The sequence below is a fragment of the Lathyrus oleraceus genome, chromosome 5, assembly GCF_024323335.1.
Source record: "Lathyrus oleraceus cultivar Zhongwan6 chromosome 5, CAAS_Psat_ZW6_1.0, whole genome shotgun sequence".
In the NCBI taxonomy this organism is placed as follows: Eukaryota; Viridiplantae; Streptophyta; class Magnoliopsida; order Fabales; family Fabaceae; genus Lathyrus; species Lathyrus oleraceus.
Window position 1 is genome coordinate 534,378,251 of NC_066583.1, and position 8,703 is coordinate 534,386,953.

The following is an 8,703-nucleotide window of genomic DNA, read 5'->3' on the forward strand; positions in this document are numbered from 1 at the left end:
TTTCTTACTTGGCATATGATTTAGGATTCTTAATCTACATATGATTATCACTTTGTGTCCTTATTTTGCATGTGGTACCACTTTAGTGTCTTAATTTGCATATGATATCATTTTGTACTCTCATTTGGCATATGGTACCACCTCATGTTCTTAATTTGTGGAGGATATTATAATTGAATTCATAACCATTTTGGAGTCTTGCATGAGAATTTAAATGTGCTTGAATATCGTGAAATTGAACCATATAATTATGTGTTGGATGCCATAAGCCATGCTGCAGGTTGAGGTCATAATGTTCTCAAATTTCAAACCCGTGGCCGCTCGCTAGCTCATCGCTAGGCGAGCCCGCAGCGAGCCTTCGCTAGGCGAAGCAGAGGCGAACGGGACAGGGGCTGCTTTGTCTCTTTGTTGCCCATTTTATGTTTATCTAATCATGATTCTGCATTATTTGGCTTAACTTCCTGATTGTTATATTTATTTTATGGGGCAATTTCCAATTGTATTTTGCCTCAATGCTCTAATCCGTGTGTTGCATGATGTAAAGGCTAGCATACTTCCAAAGAAATAACCGGCTAGGCATGCCGCTTTAGGTGTGGACATTCTTGAGGAGATGGCTTTTGGATGACCTAAGTTTAATAGATTCATCTTGAATCACCAAGCTTGATTTTTAATGTATTGATTTCATTGATTTCCTGTGGGCCTAATTATCTAACTGATTACGGCTATTTAATTAATTGTTAAAATCCGGACTTTAAATAAATAACATCGGACCTCTCTTTATTACCCCACGATCACGTAATACGGTCATGCCCCGCGAATGGGGGATATCCTTAGCAAAGACCCTTCGGTAAAATCATCATAGTCCCTCGGACGTTGCCTTCGAAAATACCATTTTGTCCCTCGATGACCCTTCGGTATAGCCTACGGTTAAATGATGACAGTCCCTTCGAATGCTAAGGTATCCTCACAACTGTTGCCTTCAATGACCTATCGATGACCCTACGATGACCCTTCTACATCCCCAGGATAAAACTACTTACTTCTCAATAGTAAGGACAGTTTTACCCTCATAAGGATGGGAAATGCCCGGAAAGACCTCGGACAGGTATAACCTTAATTGCTCATTCATAACAAAAAAATGCTTTTCACACCTCACACCTTTCAAACATCCTTTTTAGAAAATCACCACTTAGCATACATCCGTACTAGGATCATTGCCGAGTTATATTTTTCTAAACTACTTTCAAAAAACTATACGAGATAACCACTTTGTATACATTCATGCAAGAATCATTACAAAGTTAAATTCTCGTTTTCAAAACCTTTTTATACACTTTTCAACCACCTTTTTCAAACTAAAAAAAAACATAAATGATTGAGCAATTAAGAGCCCATGGATAACCATGGATACAAAGGGTGCTTACCCCTTCCCTTTGTATAAAGTACCTCCCGAACCTAAGAATCTAAATTAAGGTCTTTCCTGTTCTTTTCCGCCTTTCCTTATGGGATAAAAGAAAAGTCGGTGGCGACTCTTGCTAACCGCGACATTGCGATTACAAATCCAATAAGGTCCAGTTCACCGTATGACAGAACTGGCGACTCTGCTGGGGACACTTTAAAAAGAGAGGTTACCTTAAAAACAAGATCACTTATTCCAAATTGTCTGATTTACTTTTAAGGGATTGCTTGGGTATTCTTGAGTGAAAGATCCTACACCCGGATCTAGTGTACCTTAGGTAAGTAGCAATAGATCATCGCGACTATCCGGCGTATACTGGAATGGTTAAAATGATGGCTACGGTTAATGTGACACTTTGGTTGTCCTGATGTTCCTCATGTTACTTGAGGAAAAATTTGGCTTCCGCGTGGTGTCATCAAAGCATTAACCAGACCTTTAGAACCCTAATTGACTCATCCTGGCCATTAGAAAGTAGTGAGATAACTGACTTCGGTTCCGACTGGGGTTGGTTGAGACTCGATACTACACTCTTTGAGATTGGACTTTAGGGAAGCTTCGGTCAACCACTCGGTGTTGCACTGAAGTGGACTTAAAGAAAGGTCGATGATCTGAGATCCTTCTAGAACCCGGTTACTATTCTAGGACAGGTTGAACCAACCAAACTTCAGTGGGGAGGGTACTTACCTATGGAACTCATGCAAGCCTTAAAACCTAGGAATGATGGTTGTGTGACTTGCTTGTGCTTGTTATTTATTTAACCTCATAACATCATCATAACATCATGACATCATAACATTGTACTAACCATTTCAAGGACTTAGGGATTTAACTTTGCTCTGTTTTGTATGAAAAAAAAAACAAAAAAAAAAGTTTCCCTTTTCGGTAGTTTATGCAAAGTTAAATTCCAAAAGGCCTTGAAAACATTTCATGCATTGCATAGCATAACATAGCATAACAGGTACTCTAAAGGGATCAGTGTTCTCACGGTTTTCCTCCAAACAGAAAAATGGACCTCGAACAAACTGTCAAAGACCTCCATGCTCAGAATGCTCAACTCCAGAAGATGATCTTGAACTTATCCAGGGGGCAGGAGGAACTGAAGGCTCTTTTGCTCGAGAAAAAGAAAGACCAGAAACCTGTGAGGCACATTAACCCGGGAAGGAGGCAGTTTACGAAGATCAATATGACTGTAGCACAAGCACTGCAGGGTATGCTAAAAGCAAATTTAATTACCCCCAGAGATCCTCCTGCAAAACCCAACACTACTTCTCCTCGTTATAATCCCAATGCCAGGTGTGCATATCACTCCGATAGCCCCGGGCATGATACAAACAATTGTTGGTCGTTGAAGAACAAAATTCAGGATATGATCGACGCTGGAGAATTCGAATTTGATCCGCCTGAGACTCCTAATGGCATCACTGCCCCTCTGCCTAATCATGACGAGACTGTCAATGCTGTGGAAGATACTGATAACGATTATGACTTGGATAGCTGGATTTTCCCAACAATTGGTGACGGACCCAATAATTGGAAGGCTGAAGACACTATCCCGATTTCCTTTAGTCAGGAGTAATTGTTATTGCTATTTTTGTGTTTCAAAGCATTGTGTCTATACCCGGGGCATAATAGCTAATTTTAAGGGTTTGTCATTTTCATAAGCATATTCATATTCAATAAATCAATGGACTTTTTGCATTCAAATATTGCGCTCTTTATCTTTCCTGTCATTTTTCAAACAAGCTATGTTTTCTTGCACACACTCACGTAACAATTTGCCGATCCATATCCACTCTGGATCCTGTTGGTAATGACTCTGCTACTGTTCATTATGACTTTGAAAATCCGATCTACCAAGCCGAGGATGGAAGTGAGGAAGATTGTGAAGTCCCTAGAGAACTGGCCAGACTGGTACTACAAGAAGAAAAGACCATACAGCCGCATAAGGAATCAATTGAAATCGTAAATCTGGGTACTGAAATAGACAAGAAAGAAGTCGGAGGTTTCTTGGGACACTTGAATTACATTGCCCGATTCATTCCACATTTGACCGCTACTTGCAAATCCATCTTCAAATTACTAAAAAAGAAAAATCAAGAGATGGTATGGAATGATGAATGACAAAATCAAGAAATATCTCCAAGAACCTCCAATTCTAATGCTACCAGTTGAAGGAAGACCTCTAATCATGTATTTGACCGTGTTAGAAAATTCAATAGGGTGTGCTGGGGCAACATGACGAGTCTGGTCGAAAAGAGCATGTCATACACTGCCTTAGCAAAAGGTACCGACTGTGAAACAAGATACTCACAACTCGAGAAAGCTTGCTGCGCTTTGGCTTGGGCTGCTCGCCGACTAAGACAGTATAGGTTGAATCATACCACTTTATTGACTTCTAAGATGGATTCTATCAAATATCTATTTGAGAAACCTGCTGTCTCCTGAAAGAGTTATCACTGACAATGGTACTAATCTGAACAACAAGATGATTACTGAACTCTGCACGCAATTCAAAATAAAACACCATAACTCTTCTCCGTACCGGCCAAAGACGAACGACGCCGTGGAGGCTGCTAACAATATCAAGAATATAACAGTAACATACAAAGACTGGCATGAGATGTTACCTTTTGCTCTTCATGGTTACCGCACTTCGACAGGGGCAACCCCTTTCTCTTTAGTCTATGGAATGGAAGCCGTTTTACCAGTGGAAGTTCAGATTCCCTCTCTAAGAATTGTGAAAGATGCAGGCTTAGATGAGGATGAGTGGATTCAAACTCGACTCGATCAGATAAATCTGATTGATGAAAAGAGACTTGCGGCTGTTTGTCATGGGCAGATATGTCAGAAGCGCATGACCCAGGCATTTAACAAAAAGGTCAAGAGACAGGTGTATCAAATTGGCGACTTGGTAATAAAGCGTATCATTCTACCACAAGGTGATCCCAGGGGCAATTGGACTCCCACATACGAAGGGCCATTTGTAGTTAAGAAGGTATTCTCCGGCGGAGCCATGATACTTGCTACAATGGATGGCGAAGACTTCCCGCATCCTGTGAACGCGGACATAGTTAAAAAATACTACGCATAAAAGAGACCCGCTAGGTCGACGTACCTAGGCAAAAGTAAGGGCATCCCGGCGAACCAAAAGGGTTCGGGCAAAAGTTAGGGATAAGTATATAAAGACGTATACCCGGCAAGTCGAAAACCTGAAAAGGCGGCTTGGGCAAAAAGGGGTATCCCGGTGGACTGAAAACCTGAAAAGGCGGTCCAGGCAAAAATTAGGGATTAAAGCGTATGACTATGTCCCGTTCTCTGCCACCTTCACCCAAGTTCAAGGGGCTGAACAAGCCAATCACCTCTATCCGACAGCAGGAGATGAGATGCTTGAAGACATAATGACAGTAATGGAGTCAAAATCAATAGGGCTTATTCTGCATAGCTTTCTTTTTGTTGTCTTGACAACTTCCTCTTACTAGGATTTCTGTCTCCTTGTACACAAATTGCCTGTTTATAGGCCCTCTTTCAAAATCAATACAATTTCATTTCCAAAAAGATGCTTTTGTTTTTACCTTTTCTGTTTTGTTTGCGTAAACGTCCATTAATTTAACTTGAATTGACTTATGCACTTGAATATGACCCATGTTTACAAAAATGCATGCCTAAAATAGCAATAGCAATTACTACACGACTTCAGGATCGAGGAGAAGGTCTAACCACGCTTTCCAAGGAGTCCGTTGCTAATTCCTATTCCCCGGCAACGCCAATTATTCCCCAGAAGAGGTCGGCACCGCCCTACCGAAAGGTCATCTCTTCTACCCCAGCCAGGCTCTGTTGAATATCTCTGCCATCAGATAAAGGTCAAATACCCCTAGCTAAGGAAGGGTCATCAATACAAATATCTCCGACCAGAAGACTGAGATTTATTTCCCCAGTAGAGTCCCCTGGAAGAACGTTTCAGACACATAGTGCATTCATTACATCATTTCACATCACATACCTACATACAATTTTCGTTCCGCATCATATACATCACATCATTTCGTAACATATACATGCATACAATGTTCGCATTTATTTCAGACGCATAATTCATTCATTACATCATTTCACAGCACACGCATGCATACAACATTTGCATCTCATGCATCATGACATAGCATGAAGCTAACTTTATTTTTCAGGTCAATTATCCTCCTGACACAGTCAAAACAAAGGTCCATTCAGACGGACATCTTTATCAATTACTTTCAAGATTCAACTATATCCCTCAGATACTGCCTAGCGTACGGTATATTCCGAGGTGTAGTCTAGTGTACGACTACTTTCTTCTTCAGATACATCTTTCAGATATACTCCATGTCAACATTCAGTCAGACATCCTCCTAACGATGGCATCTATAAGCCCATCCCAGACATTTATTGCAAATTCAGCATATACAAATACTATCAGATGCTACCTAGTGTACGGTACATTTCTGAAGTGTAGTCTAGTGTACGACTACCCCCTTTTATCATCAGATTTAGCCTAATGGACGGCTCATTCTGCTCAGATATGGTTTAATGTACGACCAAGTTAAACCTTCATCTTCTCAGATGCTACCTAGTGTACGGTACATTTCTGAAGTGTAGTCTAGTGTACGACTACCCCCTTTTATCATCAGATTCAGCCTAATGGACGGCTCATTCTGCTCAGATATGGTTTAATGTACAACCAAGTTAAACCTTCATACTATCAGATGCTACCTAGTGTACGGTACATTTCTGAAGTGTAGTCTAGTGTACGACTACCCCCTTTTATCATCAGATTTAGCCTAATGGACGGCTCATTCTGCTCAGATACGGTTTAATGTACGACCAAGTTAAACCTTCATCTCCTCAGGTGCTACCTTCGGACAGGTACATTCCTGAATGGTAGTCTGGTATACGGCTACTCCCTTGCTCAGGTGCTACCTTCGGACAGGTACATTCCTGAATGGTAGTCTGGTATACGGCTACTCCCCTTGCTCAGGTGCTACCTTCGGACAGGTACATTCCTGAATGGTAGTCTGGTACACGGCTACTTCCCTTGCTCAGGTGCTACCTTCGGACAGGTACATTCCTGAATGGTAGTCTAGTATACGGCTACTCCTTTTCTCAGGTGCTACCTTCGGACAGGTACATTCCTGAATGGTAGTCTAGTATACGGCTACTCCTTTTCTCAGGTGCTACCTTCGGACAGGTACATTCCTGAATGGTAGTCTAGTATACGGCTACTCCTTTTCTCAGGTGCTACCTTCGGACAGGTACATTCCTGAATGGTAGTCTGGTATACGGCTACTCCCTTGCTCAGGTGCTACCTTCGGACAGGTACATTCCTGAATGGTAGTCTGGTATACGGCTACTCCCTTGCTCAGGTGCTACCTTCGGACAGGTACATTCCTGAATGGTAGTCTGGTATACGGCTACTCCCTTGCTCAGGTGCTACCTTCGGACAGGTACATTCCTGAATGGTAGTCTGGTATACGGCTACTCCCTTGCTCAGGTGCTACCTTCGGACAGGTACATTCCTGAATGGTAGTCTGGTATACGGCTACTCCCTTGCTCAGGTGCTACCTTCGGACAGGTACATTCCTGAATGGTAGTCTGGTATACGGCTACTCCCTTGCTCAGGTGCTACCTTCGGACAGGTACATTCCTGAATGGTAGTCTGGTATACGGCTACTCCCTTGCTCAGGTGCTATCTTCGGACAGGTACAGTCCTGAATGGTAGTCTGGTATACGACTACTCCCTTGCTCAGGTGCTACCTTCGGACAGGTACATTCCTGAATAGTAGTCTAGTATACGACTGCTCCATCTTCAAGCAGATTTAGCCTAACGGACGACCCATTCTGCAACTCAGAGACGATCTAGCATACGATCCATTCTGATCTTTCATCCCCATCAAAGTCATCCGCCTAACAAACAACTCACTCTGGTATCCAGACACGGTCTAACATACGATCCATGCTGATCCCATATCCCCAGCAGTATATAGCATACTCTGACTCCCCAGCGAAGTCGACGGCATAATGGATGACTCACCATACGGTCGGATGTATGACCCGATGTGACACCCATGTCTCTAGATATCGTCTAACGTACGACACCATCTGGAAATCTCCTCGGCAAGTTTCTTGGATGGCATCTCTAAGCCCATCTCCGTCAAGACTGATGGACAAGCGCAAATTTTCGGGGCATTCTAGTGTTCAATAATCTTTCACCTCCAGACCACGAACGGCACATACCATTCTACTCTCTCGGTTCAAGAGTATTGAACAGGGGTAGCTGTCATACCCCAAAATTTGCCCGTTGATATTACAAAGCATTTTCCAAGACCCTCTGACTTGTTCTGCAAGGCACTGATATCAAATGGACAAAAGCCCACTCACAACAGGCCCAATCCACAGGCGGCCCAAAATAACTGGCTCGCTAGGCGAGCAGCTCCTTCGCCTAGCGAACATTGCATCATGCCACTCGCCCAGCGAAGCGTTGGATCCAGGAAAAAGCCCAGACCTAGTTTGCTCGCTAGGCGAGCAATTCCTTCGCCTAGCGAAGCTCGCGAAAGTTTGAAGCTTTGGACCTCATTCTAAGCCCATTAGGTCACCACTACCACTACTATAAATACCTACTCCTCTGCCACGGAAAAAACACACAGAGGCGGACTCACTCACCCGGAGACACTCACACAGAGATCCCGAGAAAACCCTAGCACCGAAACCCTGCTGGCCCAAAGAGTTCAGAAGGCGGAAACCCTGAAGGCCGCTACCCGCTCCGAAGCTACCGTCGCCCAACTCAATCCGGCTCGCCAATTCAAGGTTGCAACTCGATTTGCAAACAGGTTTGCCTCACTATTATCGCTTTAGTTTCTTACTTGGCATATGATTTAGGATTCTTAATCTACATATGATTATCACTTTGTGTCCTTATTTTGCATGTGGTACCACTTTAGTGTCTTAATTTGCATATGATATCATTTTGTACTCTCATTTGGCATATGGTACCACCTCATGTTCTTAATTTGTGGAGGATATTATAATTGAATTCATAACCATTTTGGAGTCTTGCATGAGAATTTAAATGTGCTTGAATATCGTGAAATTGAACCATATAATTATGTGTTGGATGCCATAAGCCATGCTGCAGGTTGAGGTCATAATGTTCTCAAATTTCAAACCCGTGGCCGCTCGCTAGCTCATCGCTAGGCGAGCCCGCAGCGAGCCTT